At 45.6% G+C, this 20,201-nt stretch overlaps 1 long non-coding RNA gene across 1 annotated transcript; it reads left to right on the forward strand.

Moving 5' to 3' along the window:
- The first annotated feature begins 2,354 nt into the window (after positions 1–2,354).
- LOC139055544 (uncharacterized) lies at positions 2,355–14,495 on the forward strand. Its single transcript, XR_011511847.1, has 3 exons — positions 2,355–2,557; positions 2,965–3,028; positions 14,356–14,495. It is a non-coding gene; the product is annotated as an uncharacterized lncRNA (long non-coding RNA).
- Positions 14,496–20,201: the final 5,706 nt, after the last annotated feature.

Raw genomic sequence — 20,201 nt, forward strand, 5'->3', positions numbered from 1 at the left:
ATAAGCGGATTTATTTCCCAAGATGTGATGCTTCAAAACTAGCTAAATGATTTACTTCTGAAGAAACGGATCGGCTCTGGAGCTTGCCGGCACACCATTACCCTCTCCTTTACTCACTTGGCCCACATCTCAGATCCAGACTCCCATTCAGCAAACCTCACCCTCTGGGAGCTCTATATCATCGTTTTCGCCTGAACACCACCTATGGACACCACTTACAGTACCGCTTCGGTCAAGTGACAAGCCCACCCTGCAGGAGCTCTGGCTCAATTGAAACCGTGGAACATATTCTGTTTGAGCGTCGAGCGTATGCCGACGAGCGTGCAGCCTATGAACATTGCATGAATTCACATACACAGATACCTTTATCATTTTACTGTGTGTTAGGCTCTTTAGCCAGCCTCACGCTACAGAACCGTGCGATAAACTTTTTATTTACATACTTAGAACACATTGGTCATTTCGACAAGCTTTAGTTCTACTCTGTCACCCGCATGCACCTTTCACGTGGTGAATTCTGTCCCCTCATTGTATGATGGTGAATACACTGAAGTTCTCTAACATTGCACACCGTCGACCGTGACTCAGAAAACTCAGTGCCCAATTTCTGTAACGTCTTCTTTTTTTGCTTCGCTATCTTTGTGTCTTTCTTTCCCAAATTCTGTTCCCCATGTCAGCGATGTCTCTACGGCGGCTAAAATATCGGCCTTTAAATAAAGGGTTCTCTCTCTCTCTCTCTTTATATCTCCCACCAACCCTATACTGGTCCCTTGATGTTTCCGTCGCTCACTTGTTAATGTTCCCATCAGCTTTGAACGCCAGCGGTTTTGAAAGATGGCCCTTCCAAACGGCTTTGCCCGTAATTTGTTTTCTTATGCAATCTACACACTCGATGTTTTCTGCTGTATGTAACAGTCGCCTCCTCTGGCAAATATTTTCTTCTGTACGCCTTTGTACTCAAGCCCGAGCATGGAAAAGCAACGTCCTTCTATTTGAGTTATCGAGAGAATTTCTTCTCGTGATATATTGTTGGCGGGCATTGTGTAACTCCTAGGACTTCTTCGTTTCTGTATTTTCCAACCGATTTACTATTTCTCTTTCTCTTACATCATCGGGGATGAATTGTATAAACTGCACATGGTTGCCAACTTTCTTTACTAGTTCTGCTGTTTCTATGCTATTTGTATATTTGTATTTTGTATATTTGTCGCAATGGTATTGCGTGCTAGAAGCCAGTTTCTTACCATAGATCAATAGATGTTCCAGAGTTTGCCCTCAAACCTAATCTTACTCAGATTTTTTTAAAATTCAAAAGTAGTATAAGCCATGACATTCTGCACTGTCTCACTGATTCTGTAACCACTGACAGACGAAAACAATTCGGTCATAACGCTTTGGATAACCTCCCACCTTTACAAGATATCTGATTTTGAATTCCTAGCGGGCTATGAAAACGTTTTGCGTAGACATCAGCATTGCCTCTGAAGTCGCTTTTTGGGCCTCATATTAAGCATAGTCGCAATCTGTTGTACGGTTTATTGTATGTGCGTTCTCTTTCTCTTCATCATCACGTTGTTTTGGTAGGTGGTATAGTAGGTCTCTCCGTGTATGTAAAAAACCAACTATTTATATTACTCGAACATACGTTTGATTTCCTTTCGTATTGATTCCACTTCATTATTCATTTCTTGATCTAAGACCGCAATATGTGCAGTTTGCTGCACCGAAATAGGGGTGGCATCTCGCACCGCTGCGCCCAACGCGACATCTCTTAGCACTACGCGAAAGCACATTGTTCCGCGCAAAGGTGACAGATGCTGCCATTGAAGGTCGTAGCACAATGCTGTTGAAGTCGCATGAGCAAAGGATTTTGCAATATTCGCAACTGGGGCCTATAACGTAAAGCTATTCCAATATGTTTTTATTCCAATCTCCTGAAGTCAAATTTGCGTAACCGCCTATGCAAGCTCCGGGCGGTCACCCGCAGGGTTGTCTGAACTGACCAATCAAACGCTCTCCTCGGTCATAGGAGGTAACTTTTGTTTGCGTGAAAAACGAACAACATTGTCTACGCTGAGCGGCTTGTCTTATCTAATTGGCTGACAAGAGGCGAGCAGCACAACTAAGTGGAGAGGGATTCGATGGGGAAGAGCGAGCCCACTGAAACTCGATAAACGGATGAAGAGGGTGGGGCCGGCGTCAGCGATTGGTCCGCGTGCCCTTTCATAGCTTGCTGTGGCTGGTCGAAAATCGTGGCGGCAAGGAACGGAAGCTTAAGCATGACGCTAAAACAGATCCACAGCAAAGAAGAGTTGGCTCAATGAGGTCATAAATGTGCCGAAAATGCTCGGAAACGTTACCCGGCTATGCAAGAAGCTTTATTATACGCAAATAAACCCATGCTCTCCGGCAGGTGCGAGTAGCCAGCGCCTGAGCGATCGGCGGTAGCCATCTTTTATTCCTTTCGGAACGGGGCTGCCTGCGGCTATTCAGAAGAAAATTCAGTTTGGTTCACCATATTATTGCATCTTTAATGCCAACACGTCACTTTGACGCGGTGAGTTTTTGCGGTTTTATGAAGCTGCCTGACAGGCTGGTAAGTGGGTGTAGCGCGAAAGCTTTTGATCAATAGCCGGGGGCTAATGGCGGAAAGGCGTCGAATCAGAAATAAGTATTTCTTTGGTCTTGTTTTCTTGTTAAGATTGCAAAAGAAATAAAACAGCCTATCAGAGCGTGATTTAGGGGACTAAAGCGTCCCATACCTTCGTTCTTCATAGTTATCTCGAAAATACGTAAGCTTATTATTTATAACTAAATGGTTGCTTTGTGACGCGCCAAGCGTCTTAAGCGTTGATTTGTGCAAGTTTATTCGCTATTTTCAAGCGTACGTTAATGGTCAATTGACATGTATTCACAATCGCTAGGAGTAGTAGTCCGTGGTCTAAAATACTCTCTTTCCTGCAGCATAGCTGGGCGGATCACAGATTCATGAGCTTCAGCGGAGTGGCGTTCGCGGCTGCTCGCCACGGTAAGAGGCTTTCGTTCTCGGAAGATGAGTTACATCACGCTATTTTATCTTCCCTGCCAACAGGTTGTGCTGTAATTATTACAGTACATTTTGCACGGCGACGTGGATGTTCGACATTTCATGTTGAAGATTTCCGAGACACGCTCGTAACTATTGATATGCACCCAGCGGTGGTGGTCTTTTGGGCTTATCAGATCAATCAGGTGTGGGCGGTGACGCTGAACACAGCAGTTGCGACCAAACCGCTGACAATGCTCAATTAAGGAACTGCAGGTGAAGGAGTGTTGCTGCCTACTCATCGATCCGCAGGAGCAGCAGGTCAGAATACGAACACTGGCATCTGTATGGTGTGGTAGATGAGGATGCGCGAACGGCGTTTATACCTTCGCCAATTTACAGAGGTGAGGCAAGCACGCTGGACGCTGGATGGCGTGAACGAGAAGGGGTCGACGACTCGTGCCGTGCTGTAGGTATGATCCACCTTACCAGGCAGCGCCACCATCGGCTATTAGGAAGCGCAATATCACCGCTGTTTTGGCGTTTGTTGGTGCAGTTGCCTGTACGACTGGGCAGAGCGTGAACTCGGAGGCGATGAATGGAGGAAACAGCAGGTGATTTCGCCACCATGTTAAAAATCGCAGCCCGAGGTAGGCGCGTTGCTAGTTATGGCAACAAACTGCATGCCCGCGAAAAAATGACGGGATTCATAGAAATGGGAGACTTGGATGCGTTCTTTCGATGCGCTAACCTACAGAGAAAGTTTATGTCCGCAGCAGGCCCCGTCTACGAAATGCACGAGGTAGCGGTTGCGAAATCAGCGGTATGTGCGTTGCTCAAGCTATTATAAATGCAGGGAGAAGTAGGGGGAGGTGCAAACTTCATTTGTAGAAATTAAACGACGGTGGAAGCAAGAAAGGACAAGTTTATTTTAAAACTTACCTGCTTAATCAGCATGCCCACACAGTTCTTGTTTTAAGCCTAATAACATACGAATAATTCAAGCCACTGCCACGCCGGCGTTCCGCGAAAATGTGAGTAGACTGCGGCTATTGCTCTGCACGTTCCCTAGATTATGTCCAATTCGTGCACATGTCCAATTCGTGCACAAGTCAGCGACGTGTCTCAAGTGCTCTTTCGTGAAGAAAAGCATATAAGGTTTGGGGAATTACGATCTGAAAGTAGAAGTTATAAAGCTCTGAAGACTTGATGGCCAGTCCCAGTTTTTATAAAAACTAGTGCTCATGATGGTGTCTACAGATGATTTCGGTTTGGGGGTACTGAATACCCGTGACCCGACGCGCTCCTTGCCGAAACGAGCTGCGTTTCAAACAAGCTCACATTACCCGGTACTGTTCCTGATGAGAAATTAGAGGTTTTCGAATGGGATAAAGACAAAGCAAAGTTCAGTTATTATTACTCAAGAAATAGGAGCACCGACGATGCGAATGTTCTCGTCTGTATGAAAGCAGTTTGTAAGATTGGGTTCATTTGCGGCTCCTTATGACGTTTGAACAACCGTCGTTGGTGGTAACCCTATGTGCCCAAGTTGCCCTCAGCCAATAATTATGCTTCCGCTCATTACACCGTTGTATTGATGTAAAGTATACTAAAACACATTTGTTCCGTTGACACATGCCACTTCTGCTGTCGCAAAACGGCAGTCATTGCTTTGAAAAACGCAGTAGTTATTCATGTGTGCCACTGATCGCTAGATAAGGGCATATATTTTTGAATGCGAACTCTCTCTATTGAGTAAACAATTCTTGAAGAAATATATATGAATTACAACCAGATTTGACCCTGAAGACGTCTCAGCATGGCTGCGTGTGTTTGCTTCTTGCCAAATCGTATAAGGTAATTAACACATATAAGTACCGGTCCTGACATTCTACCGGAAGTATATCTAATGTTTCAATGTGCGAGCTCCACTCAACAGGTGTTATCATTTTAATTTCATCAACTTCGTGCACATTATATCCGGCCTCCTGAACAAATCAAGCGCAACCAAGTGGAAAAGAAACGTACTGCAGGCAACTCTACGATGCGCCCGTTTGTCATGAGAAAAAATTTAATCGAAAATACGGAACGTGTAGTTGACTTTGTTCAGTGAACCAGCTGGGCGCAAAATTTAGGCTGCTGCTTCCGCACTTCTCCCATAACCGTGCCGACGAAATAAATCGCATTGCTTTTAACACTCCGGCACCCTACAACCCAGCAGGTTTTGCGGTTTGGATGCGAACTTATGGCAGTTAACTCCGAGAACCGCAATTTTCAGTTGAATTGTAAATGATCCGGAAGTAAACAAAGCGATGAACGTGGCCGGCGGCCGTACTCTATTTAATGGCACTGTCGCTGCTGTGGCTTAGGTATGCACACGCTGCCGCTAGAGGCGCCTACATCAGGGCTAAAGTTACGTCGGCAGGGTGTCTCTTGCCGCTAATGAGCGAGTTGAAAGTTCACGATGTACTCAGTCAGATTTGTATCGTCGGCGAGCTTGCTCTATTGTCGCCTCCTTGCTGCCCTGCGCAGCATCTGCATTGCCAAGGCGCAGGCCACGCTCGGCACATGCGCAACGCCCTGCATTGGTCCAACTGCAGGCGTTTCCTTCACGTGGACGCCGATTGGGTTCGTTCGTATGCGGCAGTGGTAGGGCCAGCGATTAGTGATTAGTCCCGTCACAGAAGAAGCTGATGGATGTAACCTAGCTGGAGGGCTCCGCCAGTGGTGCTGGCGATTATAGAGCTTTCGCAGGAACTGCAGGCTATCAGTTCCAGCGGACGCTGATTTTCAGCAAAGCGACGACGTCCACGAGGAGGCGGCAGAGCAATTGAGAGCATAGACTTCGTTCTATACAAACAGCCAATGCCGTGGAAGATAGGCAAGAAGTTCGGTCAAGAAAAGTTATCACTGCGTGCGCGCTGTCCATGCTTCGCTGACAGCCAACAACTTTCGCTCGCGCGGGATTGCACGTGAGGCTAATCGCGGCGAGTTGCAAATAAAAAGACGAGAAAAATAAAAAAAAAGATCTATAACAATAGATTAGCAGCTCTAAAGCACAGTGTGTTCGTTTGTAAAGATTAAAACTTGTTTCATTCAATACTGAGCCTAAATAAAAAAAAAACAGTTATGCACAATTGCGCTCAAAAAAAAAAAAACATCTGCTTCCCCAGACAGGCGAAGCACCCATGGCGATAGCAAATTAGTGAAAAGCTGTACGAAGTAAGGATTGTAGTTTTAGCGTCCATATGTAAACTTGTAAACATTCGCTTACTAACTAATAACGGTGATAGAAGGTGTAAGCATGACTGAACGATCAAGTACGAGGAAGCAGACACACAGAGACAGCGCTGTCTTTTTGTGTCTGCTTGTTTCAACGTCCTTATTCAGTCGCGCTTATACATTCTACCATAAATTCAAACCAAACTAGCCCGCCAACACGTTTTAACTAAATTAACCGACACGGTGTCACGCGTGCACCGGTAAACACGAACACATCTCGCTCGATGAGCGCGAAAACTCGTTGTCAAAATTCTGGAATGAGGAATCACTGCCGCAGCAAGCGAATTTGCTGAACTTCATGCGCCTCTCGCTTCAACGGAAAGGAACGTCGAAAGCACAGTGCATGCGAAGCTACCGGTCATAAGCGCAATCGGCAAACATCACTCGGCGCGAACATTGGCGACGTCGCAGATCGCCTTCGAAGACACTTGAGCGCCGCCAACGCGTCTCTGCGACGTCCGCGAAAGGTGACTACTAAGGCGTCCGCGATTCGCGTGGCCAACGCCGTAACAGACCCCGCGGTTGTCTCAATTCTGTAAGGAGCGCCTGGTGAGGAGGACATAGAGACAACCTAGCAGCCGCCCGAGAAGAACAAGTGGCACCTGCGCGCCTCGCTTTTCTTCTCGGATAACAGGCGCTGACTTCTCAGCAGTGCCACTAGATGGCGCAAAGTGTTCAGAAAGAAGCGTCAGAGAGGATCACTAAGATGGCTGTTAAGGCATTTTGGTAGGACATGAATGCAGTTTTGTGTGCACAAGACGAAGACACAGAGGAGGCTTTTCTCCGTCATCGTCTTGTGCGCAAAAAGCTGCACAAGGATAGAAACCCAGTTGTCGCCTGGCTTGTTTCTCAGCATTCGCATGCAGTTGTTTGACATGCACTTTGAAGATCATGCGCAGGCTTCACGGTGGCGGGGCTACATGGCACCGAATCTTTTTTAGGGAAGCGTGGAAAAGTAGTCCCACTCCTGCACTGTCCGCACACATAACTCGTTTCGACGGTAGCATTACCTTGTGTCAACCTGTTGATTAAATGCCAAGGCATTACGGTCGACAGTCAACGCGGATTGGTTCTGCCGCAACATCTTATTCTCTAAGAATTTCCAGGATGAACTCCACCAAGTGTTTCCAGAGCTGCGTCTTTGTAACCCCAACGGGGACCGATATACCCATCCATAGAATTTGGTTCTATTGATACTGGTATCGTGTTCAATACAAGGTGCCCCAGTTAACTTAAGGCATTGTTAAGAACCATGTGGATGCACTCTAAGATGACGCGACCAAATGTATGTTGTTTACTATTGTATGTAGTAAGTAATGCAATTCTTTGTTTCCTGCTTATTTGTATAATTAGTCAAGGTTAATAACCAACTTCTGAAGCGACAAAGCTAGGCAAGAAATTCCAATTACAACGTTGTAAGGCGCTTCGCACAACATCCGATAAAACAGTTTCTAACTTAGTAAATGTTATTCCGCTTATTGCAGATGCCCGCGAATTAAAATTAAAAAAAAAACATATCACGTTTCATGCCCGCCTGCGCATCGTGATTGCAGCGGTCTTGGACGTTTCTTGTACGAATGAACATAACATCTAGCAGGGTGTGCTGTCGCTCAGAAGGCGACAGAGCATTGACGCATGCACTGGCTGTCATATTTACGCCGCCAATGTGCTTACCTCGCGGCGGTTAATAATAGCGATAAGCAGGCGCAGCGGCTGCACATCCGACTAAATGCTATGTTCGTCTCTATGCAGAGCGTTTGGCAACGCTGCAGTCAGGGCGTGCAAGCCGACATGTCACGTGATATTTGTTTTTATTTAGCTGGCATCTGCACTAAGCGGAACCATACTAATGCCTGATAGAAAGTTCGAAACTGTTTAATCGGACGTTTTGCTAAGCGTTCTACAACTTTCTCATTCTAATTTTCTGCCTAAATTCGTTGCTTTCGTAGTTGGTTAATCTTGGCCACTTATGCAATTAGGCAGAATACAAAAACTAGTGCAACTTTCTTCATACTACAGTCAGCAACATGCATTTGGTTGCGTCGTCTCTCAACGCATCGGTCTATTTTATATCCTGGTTAAAGTTAGCTGGAACGCCCTCTATAAGGTGTCTTCATGTGTTGCGTGACGGGGCATTGACAAAGAGTGGGTTCGTTACAAGGAGGTTGTATGTTTAAACTTCTAAAGCAGAGATGCCTCTCCAAAAGTGAAGCTGGTCGCCGCCTTCTTGTTAGAGGCAAGAAGCCGGAACCGCTGCAGTGGACGTTGCAGAAAGGATAGTTCATCGAGCTCATTGGTTGTGCGCTCTTCTGGCAGTGTTTAACTGATTGTGGAATGCTTTTCGAGGGCAATGCAACATCTTAGTACGTCATAGCTGCACCACTCGCGCAAAGATGACGCCGGGTGTAACGTTTTACTTGTTACTGAAACTGCCGTCATCTGCTCAGGACTGTTGTACGTCGTGCGCATGTTTCCTAGTGTTGGTCACCGTTGGGAGGACGCTCGTACGTACACATATGTCAATTCCTGGTAGCCGTTGCTGCCGACTGCTCGGTCTGTGACAATTGGAAAAATGACTGACAGATATCTTACATGCAACGAAGAGCTTTCTGAGGATGCAGTCTTCCTAACGTGCTCGGAATGTCATTATATGCATCACATTGGTACATCATCATCATCATTATCAGATTGGTTAGGCCCACTGCAAGGCAAACGCCTCTCCCATACTTCTCCAATTACCCCGGCCATGCACTAATTGTGGCCATGTCGTCCCTGCAAACTTCTAAATCTCATCCGCCCACATAGCATTCTACAGACCCCTGCTACGCTTCCCTTCCCTTGGAATCCAGTCCGTAACCCTTAATGACCATCGGTTATCTTCCCTCCACATTGTATGTACTGCCCATGCCCATTTCTTTTTCTTGATTTCAATTAAGATGTCATTAACTCATGTTTGTTCCCTCACCCAATCTGGCCCTTTCTTATCCCTTAACGTTACACCCATCATTCTTCTTTCGATAGCTCGTTGCGTCGTCCTCAATTTAAGTAGAACTCTTTTCTTAAGCCTCCAGGTTTCTGCCCCATACGTGAGTACTGGTAAAACACAGCTGTTATAGACTTTTCTCTTGAGGGATAATGGCAACCTGCTTTTCATGTTCTGAGAATGCCTGCCAATGGCACCCCAGCCCATTCGTATTCTTCTGATTTTGTCCGTCTCATGATCCGGATCCGCGGTCACTACCTGCCCTAAGTAGATGTATTCCCTTACCACTTCCAGCTCCTCACTACCTATAGTAAACTACTGTTCTCTTCCGAGACTGTTAAACATTACCTTAGTTTTCTGCAGATTAATTTTTAGAGCAACCCTTCTGCTTTGCCTCTCCAGGTCAGTAAGCATGCATTGCAATTGGTCTCCTAAGTTACTAAGCAAGGTAATATGACCAGCGAACCGCAAGTTACTAAGGCATTCTCCATTAACTCTTATCCCCAATTCTTCCAATCCAGGTCTCTGAATACCTCCTGTAAACATGCTGTGAATAGCATTGGAGAGATTGTATCTCCCTACCTGACACCTTTCTTTATTGGGATTTTGTTGCCTACTTCATGGAGGCTGTGGACCCGCTATAGATATGTTTCAGTATTTTTACATGCGGCTCATCTGCATCCGGATTCCGTAATACCTCCATGACTGCTGCGGTTTCGACTGAATCAAATGCTTTCTCGTGATCAATGAAAGCTATATATAAGGGTTGGTTATATTTCGCACATTTCTCTATGACCTGATTGATAGTGTGAATATGGTCTATTGTTGAGTAGCCTTTACGGAATGCTGCCTGCTCCTTTGGCTGACAGAAGTCTAAGGTGTTCCTGATTCTATTTGTGATTACTTTAGTAAATTCTTTGTAGGCAACGGACAGTAAGTTGATCGGTCTATAATTTTTGTACTCTTTGGCGTCCCCTTTCTTATGGATTAGGATTATATTAGCGTTCTTCCAAGACTGCGGTACGCTCGAGGTCAGGAGGCATTGCGTATACAGCGTGGCCACTTTTCCTAGAACAATCTGCCCCCCATCCTTCAACAAATCTGCTGTTACCTGATCCTCCCCAGCTGCCTTCCCCCTTTGCATAGCTCCCAAGGCTTTTTTTGCTTCTTCCGGCGTTACATGTGGGATTTGAAATTCCTCTAGACTATTCCCTCTTCCATTATCGTCGTGGGTGCCACTGGTACTGTAGAAATCTCTATAGAACTCCTCAGCCACTTGAACTATCTCATCCATATTACTAATGATATTGCCTGCGTTGTCTCTTAACGCATACATCTGATCCTTGCCAATTCCTAGTTTCTTATTCACTGCTTTTAGGCCTTGAGAGCATGTTCAATTCTATCCATATTATACTTCTCTATGTCAGCTGTCTTGCGCTTGTTGATTAATTTCGAAAGTTCGGCCAGTTCCGTATTTGCTGTAGGTTCAGAGGCTTTCATACATTGGCGTTTCTTGATCAGATGTTTCGTCTCCTGCGATAGGTTACTCGTATTCTCTCTAACGGAGTTACCACCAACTTCTATTGCACACACAGTAATCATGCCCATAAGACTGTCGCTCTTTGTTTCACCACGAAGTTCCTCTTCCTGTGTTAAAGCCGAATACCGGTTCTGTAGCTTGATCCGAAATTCCTCAGTTTTCCCTCTTACCATAACTCATTGATCGGCTTCTTATGTACCATTTCCTTCCGTTCCCTCCTCAAGTCTAGGCTAATTCGAGTTTTTACCATCCTATGGTCATTGCAGGACACCTTGCCGAGCACGTCCACATCTTGTATGATGCCAGGGTTAGCGCAGAGTATAAGGTCTATTTTATTTCTAGTCTCACCATTCACGCTCCTCCACGTCCACTTTCCGCTATCCCGCTTGCGGAAGAAGGTATTCGTTATCCGCATATTATTCTGTTTTTCAAACTCTACGAATAACTCTCTCCTGCTATTCCTCGTTCCTATGCCATATTCCGCCACTGCCTTGTCTCCAGCCTGCTTCTTGCCTATCTTGGCATTGAAGTCGCCCATCAGTGTAGTATATTTTGTTTTCACTCCAGCCATCGCCGATTCCACGTCGTCAAAGAAGCTTTCGACTTCCTGGTCGTCATGACTGGATGTAGGGGAGTAGACCTGTACAACCTTCATTTCGTACCTCTTATTAGGTTTCACAACAAGACCTGCCGCCGTCTCCTTAACGCTATAGAATTCCTGTATGTTACCAGCTATATTCTTTTAATCAGGAATCTGACTCCTACTTCTCGCCTCTCCGCTAAACCCCGGTAGCACAAGGCGTGCCCACTTTTTAGCACTGCATGTGCTTCTTTTGTCCTCCTAACCTCACTGAGCCCTAGTACATCCCATTTACTTCCTTCTAATTCCTCCAATAACACTGCTAGACTCTTCTCACTAGATAACATACTGGCGTTAAACGTTGCCAGGTTCAGATTCCAATGGCAGCCTGTCCAGATCTACGGATTCTTAGCACCCTCTGCTGCCTCACAGGTCTAACCACCGCCGTGGTCAGTAGCTTCGCAGCTGCTGGGGGCTGAGTGCGTGGGTTTGATTGTTGTATTCGTATAAAAGGTTGTGGCCAAATACTTCACCAGGGTGGCGAATCCTGCTCTGATGAGGGCGTGCGTTACCGGTTCTGGTCACCGGGATCAGGCCGCACTGCAGGCCTGTTTATGCAATTTTATGAACATGAGGATTTTTTTGTTTTTTTTTTAATCCAGGGGAAAATTGCGTCTGTCCACTGTCCACTGTCCTCTTGCACGCGATGCGGATGCTCTACCTCTACGCCACCACTGCACCCTTATCTGTTCTTGTACGCTTCGTATCCCGTTCAACCAGAAACCCATGGCTTGCAAAAAAGGACAGCTAAAGCAAACGAAATCTGAAATATTCTTCAATGAAAACTTTACAACAGATCAAGGCCAGTATGTTGTAGCAGTGCCTTTTCCGATTCTATGGTTTTTGAGACTTTTCGCACTGGACCAGTGGTCAGAGCGATGGTCTGCCCACATTATCAACGCGATTAGGCGGCCGTGTGTGGTGGATGATAAGAATAGCACAGAATAAGGCATAAGGCATCGCTACAATATAGCGGCCCAAGACGCTCTTTTGGAAAATAAAGAAAACGGCGAAAAAAGAGTATGAGATTACCTGGCTAAAGAATGGAAAATGTATGTTCGTCACGGCCGCCGCAGCCGAGCTATCAGCATTAGGACGACAAACGGTCTGGATAAGATACCTTGAGTAACGGGCGGTACGCGCATGGCGGTAACTGATAGCACTGACACCCTTGAAAATGACAGTCCCGTTCGCATATCCTTATCATGATGCTGATTTGTTCAAACATTCAAAGTACCTACGAGAAAAAAATAAATTTTCCTTATTCCATCTCAATGCTCAAAGCCTTCGGAATAAACAGGATTCGGTGGAATTCCTAAATGCATTAGACCATAAATTTGAAATTTTAGCTTTCACTGAAACACTTCGTCCCCCAACGTTTATCATGTGATACAGTTTCCAGGATACTAATGCGTATCAATTTCGCGCAGTGATAGGAAATGGGGAAGTGTGGCTATTTATATATTGAACTACTTAAATTATGTCACCATAGAAGAGTTCTGTTTAATAAATAAACACTTTGAATGTCTCATGTTAAAGTGTGCTGGTACCATATCTGCCGCTGTATAGAGGCCGCCTTCTGGATCACAGACTATTTTTTAGCATTCCTTGAAAATATGTTAGAGCAGTGCATGCAGGTTAAGTCGCCTGTAGGTATTTGTGGTGATTTCAATATCAATATTTTATAGCTTGATTCTAGTCAGCAAAGAATGCTTGCTATTTTTATCTTGTTTGGTTCTGAAAATGTAATACATATGCCAACTAGAGTGACAGACATGCGCCATACTGTACTAGATGTGTGTTTTAGAAGTTACAAAAAGGATGATGTGCAAGCAAGTGTACTAATAGCTGATATTAGTGATAATTTACCTATTTTTATGTCCTTTCCAGCACATGTGCACCCATTACATACAGAATAATTAATGAAGCTAAGGCCATAATTTTCGGAAACTTAGTAGCAGAAACAAGCTCGGAGAGAGAGAGAGAGAGAGAGAAACTTTATTGATTCAATCAAGGGGTTTAGTGGTGAGCCATCTTGCGCTTGCTGCTTGGCTCTTCAGCACGGGTGTGCCCCTATTCTAAGGCTCCACTGAGCCTGGCCAATTCGCACGTGTGCTGCACCATTGCCCTTTGGGCGGTGAGCTCGCTGCTGGTGAGCAGGCCCTCCCATTGCTCCGCACTCGGGTTTTTATGTTTATGGAGTGTGTAGTTATGCTTACATTCCCATGTTATGTGGTAAAGAGTTGGTATTTCTCCGCACCATGGGCAGGAGTTTCTGTATTGTGTCGGGTACATTTTTCTTAGTATGTGTAGATTATAGAAAGTTCCGGTTTGTAGCCTTCTCCAGTCGGCTGCTTCCTGTTGTGTAAGTAGTGTGTGTGGCGGAGGATATTTGATTCTCTGCCCTTTATAATAGTTTAATATTTCCGCACACGTCGGCTCCACCGTTGTAGGGTTCTCTAGAGGCTCTATCTGTCCAGCTCGGTATGTGATCTCGCGAACTAGACTGTCTGCTCTCACGTTCCCTTCTATCCCGGTATGGTTCGGTATCCAAAAAAGTTTGTGTTTCACTTTATTTCCGCGGTTTCCTGCTCCGAGGAAGATTCGCAGGGCCTCTTTACAGACTCTCCCCTGCATGTAATGCCTGCATGCAGCTTTGGAGTCTGTTAATATGGTTAGTGATCTGTTACTTCGGTAGCCTTCGGTCACTGCAAGCGCTATGGCGACCTCTTCCCCCTCCTCTACCGTGCAATTCCTTATGGTTGCGCAGCTGATTGTCTCTCCCATGTAGTCTACTACAGCCGTAGCTACTCTGTGTGTTCTAGTGTGCTTGTCCCACGGGTATAGCCCTGCATCCGTGTACACCGTGTTTTCCTGTGTTGCAGAAGGCAGGCAAGGGCAGATTACGTGGAAGGCCACCTGGCAACAAGCTCGGAAGATGTTCTTCAACTGTCTGACTCCGTTGCAGCATATGACATCTTTAATAAAACAGTTACCGAGCTCTACCATCAAGCGTTCCCTAGAGTACAGTTCAAAAAGTGTAAAAAAACCAGAAAGCCATGAATAAATGCCGACCTTCTGAAAAGAATTAGAGAACGTGACAGACTATTTGCCTCTTTTATCAGAGCAAAAAATCTGAACCGTTTGACTGAATATAAACAAATTCGTCATCAGTTAAGCTCTGATATTAAAAAAAAAACCAGGACTAGTTATTACGAACATAAGTTTACTGATATCTGCAATAACCCTAAACAAGTATGGATTACAGTAAACAAGCTAACGTCCAGCAACAAAAGAGACGGCATCTTTGAACTCGTTATAAATGGTGTGCCTTACACAGGGGCATCCCTTGCTGACAAACTTAATGGGCATTTTCTTATATCAGGGGCTTCAAGTAAATCACAGGCAAGTACCTCTGACTTTACAACGCATATCACGTCCTACATCCAAAGTTCATTGTTCATGTTTCCAACTACAGAAATAGAAATCTGCACAGTAATCGAAAACCTAAAGAATAACAGTGCATATGGTGCTGATGACAATAAAGTTCAACCTATAAAATTCATCAGTCACATGATTAGTCAGCCACCTACGCATATATGCAACCTGATTTTGAGTATCGGAATGTTTCCAGATAAGTTAAAAAATCCAAAAATATCCGTCATACACAAGGGGGGTGATAGGAATGATATAAATAGCTATAGACCAATTTCACTCCTACCAATCCTCTCGAAGTAGTTGAACAAGTTATAAACATCAGGCACTAAACTTCTGCAAGCGAAACGATATCATCGCCGAACAGCAATATGGATTTCAGTAAGAGAAATCTACTTAAATGGCGCTTATAAAAATTAAGGACGAGATAATAGTTAATTTTGAGCAGAAAATATATACAATAGGTGTTTTTCTAGAATTTAAAAAAGCAGCCGACTCTATTATGCATCCTATTTTACTGTACAAGCTATATAAACATGGCATTAGAGGAACGGCTCTCACAATTATAAAGAATTACCGCTTAAATTGTCACCAGTACAATAATATTATGAATGAAAAGTCCAGCTTAGGTCAGATACACTATGGAGTTCAACAAGGATCAATCCTTGAGCCGCTGTTATTCTTGCTTTATATAAATGATAAAATTACCGTGCCCTCTATACCAGATTGAATACTGTACGCTGATGATACCAATGTATACATCTGCGGACAACACCTAGAAGCCCTCTAAGTAGAAACCAATGTATGGCTGGAAATTTGTTCACGTGGCTCTACGGTAATGGACTAGAGTTAAACGCTAAAAAAACTAAGTACATTATATTGCGCGCTCGTAACATGTGTATTAAACAAGAAATACGTATCCAATTTCGCGATGAATTTATCGAACGGGTAGACACAGATAAATTTCTTGGTATAATATTTCACGAACATCTTGACTGGTCACCTCAAATTGAAAATGTTCGCACTTGTATCTCTAGGTCCATTGGTATCATGTATAAAATAAAGGACCTTTTGCCTATCTGGCTGAAGAAACAACCATACCACCCACTGGTACATCCGCGTTTCCACTATTGTCTTCTTGTCTGGGGAGCAGACCTAAAGCAAGAATAGATATCATATATTTATTACGAAAGAAGTTTTTGCGCCTAATAGATAATGCACCACACCTTAGCCACACTGCCCCATTGTTCAGAAAACATCAAGTGCTTACACTGTCGAATGTTATAAGCAAAAAGCAGCGTGAGCTAGTTACGTACAAATGCATTCCGATCCTACGGCTTTTTTTCATCAGTATCTAACGAAAACACACCCCCACAACAAACAACCGGCACATATATGTTATAATAAGGAAAAAATACGTACGAACTACGGCACCCAGAAACTTAGCTACAGAATTTCTAGTTTTCAAACGACCACCATCCTGCTACAAACATTATCCAGGAAAGTAAATCGTTCAAAGCTTTCAGAAATAGCATCGCTATGTATCTGTTGTCACTGCAGGCGTGACCACTCCTTTTGTTTTTATGCGTTGCATATAACAATCACTCAGTTCAGCCCTTGGGCGCGGCCGGGCAGCCACCATTTAACCACGTGACGTGACGTCACGACAACCGGAGGAAAAGCTTGGCCCCAATTAGCGCGGTCGCGCGCGGCCGCAGCCAACACCTGAGTCCCGCTCCTCCCGCTAGGGGCGCTGCGGCGGCGCGTGACGTCACTGAGGAAAAGCTGGGCCCCAACTCGCGCGGTCGCGCGCGGCCGCAGCCACACGGCCGCCTCGATCACGCCGTGCGCGCATGATCGAGGCTGCCGTGGCAGCCACCACCTGACTCCCGCTCCTCCCGCCAGGGGCGCTGTGCCGGCGCGTGACGTAAAACCCCTGAAACTTCGTAAAGTAGTGTCACTCTCCTCCTCCGCCTTCACTTCTCCTCGTTTCTCCTCTCTTTCACGCACCCTCCTCGACCATGGCGCCGCCTACGATGCTCGAGCGCAGCAAATGAACTTTCGCAGAGTGAATGCACGCATAGCAAGGCAGTGCTCTTTAGACGTTCACGTTGGCTTTACAGCTCCGCGTAGCTTCCTGTACAGTATAGAATTTCTAGTCGGATGCTTATACAAATTGGGTAACGGTGGCTTTTGCTTCATTTTTTGATAACTATTTCTTAAAAAAGTATCAGTCGTTAACGCTGTGCCTTGACGACTGCGAATGTATCGCGTGCCCTACAATTAGGTACGCAACATTTGTCAAGGGCGTGTATCAAGATCTTGTTGCGAATGGTTGTAAATAACACGTTTACCAGCGAATAACAACCTCTTGGCTTCCAGCAAGCCCTCAGCCTAAAGAATCCGCGCCGCTCTTGCCACGTGAATTCGCGGCGCGTATCAGCTATGACGTACAAAGGCAAACGGAGATCACTGCTCTGGAGGTTCGAAAGTGTATTACAAGCTACAGTGCCGCCAACGTGCGTGCTTACCAATCTAAGCGCGTGCAAAGCCTCAGAGGTGGGCGCTGGTGCTATTATGGTTCTCGTGTGTCAACGCCGACAGAAATACCGCGGCCAATCATCGAGTCGCGACTGTGCGTACACAAGAAAATAAAATGAGTTTTTAGCATTCGTGCGCGAAGCGGGAGCGCGATAACAATGCTTGACTCAATCTCAAACAAGACTACTGTGGCCTTCAGTAATTTTTTCAGGTTAATGACTTACCACGAATAACACTTCATCGTGCGTTGGTTCGTCCGTTTACTAAGTGACGTAGTTGTCGCGAACCGAGTTGCACTGAGGTGCGTGAATTGAGGACGGTTGCACTCCCTTCGAAGTAATATGTGCGAGACATGACTTTATTAGTGAAGTCATGATCGCGCAAAGAATCCCCCCGCCATGACGAGGCCGAAATTGCGGCGAGTGAAATGATGTTTTATGCATAGGTTAAAATTATATGAAACTGCATTCGAGTTGCAAGTCAACAGTTTATTTTCACATAGATGCATTACAGATTTGCCTTTGCAGTCCGTGTGCACCATTTATTGTCTCATTGCGTAAATAAACACACCAGCCTAAGAGTCCTACAGCAAGCGCGTCTCAATTAGGCATAGTGACTGCAGAAACTAATAGTGGCATAGACGAGCAAGCGAACGACTATATGAGCGCGCGAACTAAACAAGCGAGCAAACGACTAAACGAGCGTGCGAACGAACGAGCAAACGACTAAGCACGAACGACGACTAAACCAGCCAGGGAACGGGCGGGCGACCGCACGTTTTCTTTGCGATTGCTCCACCGCCGCATCTTAAGCTTCGCACACTTTAAAGCTCACGCGAATTAGCACATACGTCTCAATTACCTATGATGCGGTCGCTCGACGACGAACGCACCGCGTAACACGGTTTCGGGAGAGCACGCACGCTTTTCATCGGTGCCTCTGTATGGCAAATCCACCGGGTGACCGCCAACGAGGAACACGAACAAATGTGGCAAACAAAGCTAGTCTATCTGAAAAAGGCTAGTAAGTAACCACAAAAGGCAGAGAGTTGCTCTCCTGAGGCGCTTTCATGATCGAGACTGAAATTTTATCAAAAGGACTGCGCTGAATCTTACAAATTTAGTAATCACGTCATCGCACACAACCTCGCGTGCCTGCGAATTCAAGCCGATTGGCTTTCAAAACGATTAAGCGCACCAAATATCACTAACACGACCACGTAGTGCGCATATAAGCAAAGCAGACGTTGCGTAAAAATCATGTTAAAGCGTGCGTACAAATGGCAACATGCACAGTGAACTGTGCAATATCTACTACGTTATTGCCCGCAGCACAATACGCAAGCCTGGCACATACAATACACTGAGAGAGCCACAACTTACATCACATAGTCACGCGGAGGAAGTTGGTCGAAAGTTCTCCCTCTCGATTTGGTGAAGCTATGTGTTTCTTTTTAACCCGTTGCGCTTACCGGACGGTATCGCGAACATATATTCTTGCCTTTGCTAAAACTATATTGGCATCCAAACGCACAGCAGGTCATGGTAACAGAAAATGACGTCAGGCGACGTCGCACTTGCCACAAAACACCCTTCAAGGCGTTCACAAGATCAAAACAACACAGAATAGGAACGGAAGGAATGCCGCCAACAAGCGCCGCTTCTCGAGCAAAGATGGCACTGAAGCGCGACTGTAAACAAACGAAGCCGGCGCAAGGGGCCACGTGATGCCATTAGGCCAATAGCGACGCGGCGTCGGCTTCGGCCAGAGCGCTGGAGGAGGAGGCGGCATTCTTCAAAGCGTGGCACTACTTTACGAAGTTTAAGGGGCTTTAGCGTGACGTCACGGAGAAAAAGCTGGGCCCCAACTGGCGCGGTCGCGCGCGGCCGCATATTGCGCGGCCGCGCAATATGCAACGCATTCTTGGCTTAACCAAGCTAAGCCTGGCCATTTTTCTGTTGTTTCGTACAGTATTTTCCCAATTGTACTCCCCATAAATGTTCAATATGCAATAAGTGCAGCTTCAATGTTAACCACTGACTCTGTATTTCCATCTCTTTTAGTGTTTATTTTATGTGCTGAATGTCTTGTGCTCTCGAATGGGAGCAAGAAGGGCGCAGACTCCTTGTCAGGCATCCACTTGCCTGTTTGTCTGCGCCCTAGGCAACTGTACCATACGTTGTCTGAATAAACTCTTTGAGTCTTTGAATAATAAATTGGCGCCTATAAGTACTCGTTGGCACGTAATTGCCAGCGGTTTTCGTCAAGCGCATGCATGCGCTAGATGTTAGAAAGACGTAATGGTATTTCGTCACTGGATGGAAGGGGTCTCGGGTAGTGCTAGAATACATGTGCGGTGGGCTGGAGCGATGACATACACTTATTGTCTTGTACCGAGTGTGTTCCGCGCAGCATCTGTGTTTGAAAAGGGAAAGCAGTGAAACTGACACATACAACGCAGACGACATGGACATGAACAGCGCTACGTATACAATGGAAGAGCTGTAAGTTCAGGGCTCCTTTCGACCCCTTCTCTTGCGTACGCGGCAAGAAATTCTGTTGTGAAGGCTTGGCCTGAACTTAAGAGCGTCAGCCCTATCTCAGGTATTTCAGAGTGCCATCTCAGTTTTGGGGTACATCATACCACTAAGACAACTGAACGAGAGAATTGTGAAGAAAAAGCGCAAGCACAGCTTTCAAGGTTTTAATATAAAGGAAATCTGCGCCAATCCAATCCTGTGAAGGTGGTTGGTCA

The sequence above is a fragment of the Dermacentor albipictus genome, chromosome 2 (assembly GCF_038994185.2).
Source record: "Dermacentor albipictus isolate Rhodes 1998 colony chromosome 2, USDA_Dalb.pri_finalv2, whole genome shotgun sequence".
Classification (NCBI taxonomy): domain Eukaryota; kingdom Metazoa; phylum Arthropoda; class Arachnida; order Ixodida; family Ixodidae; genus Dermacentor; species Dermacentor albipictus.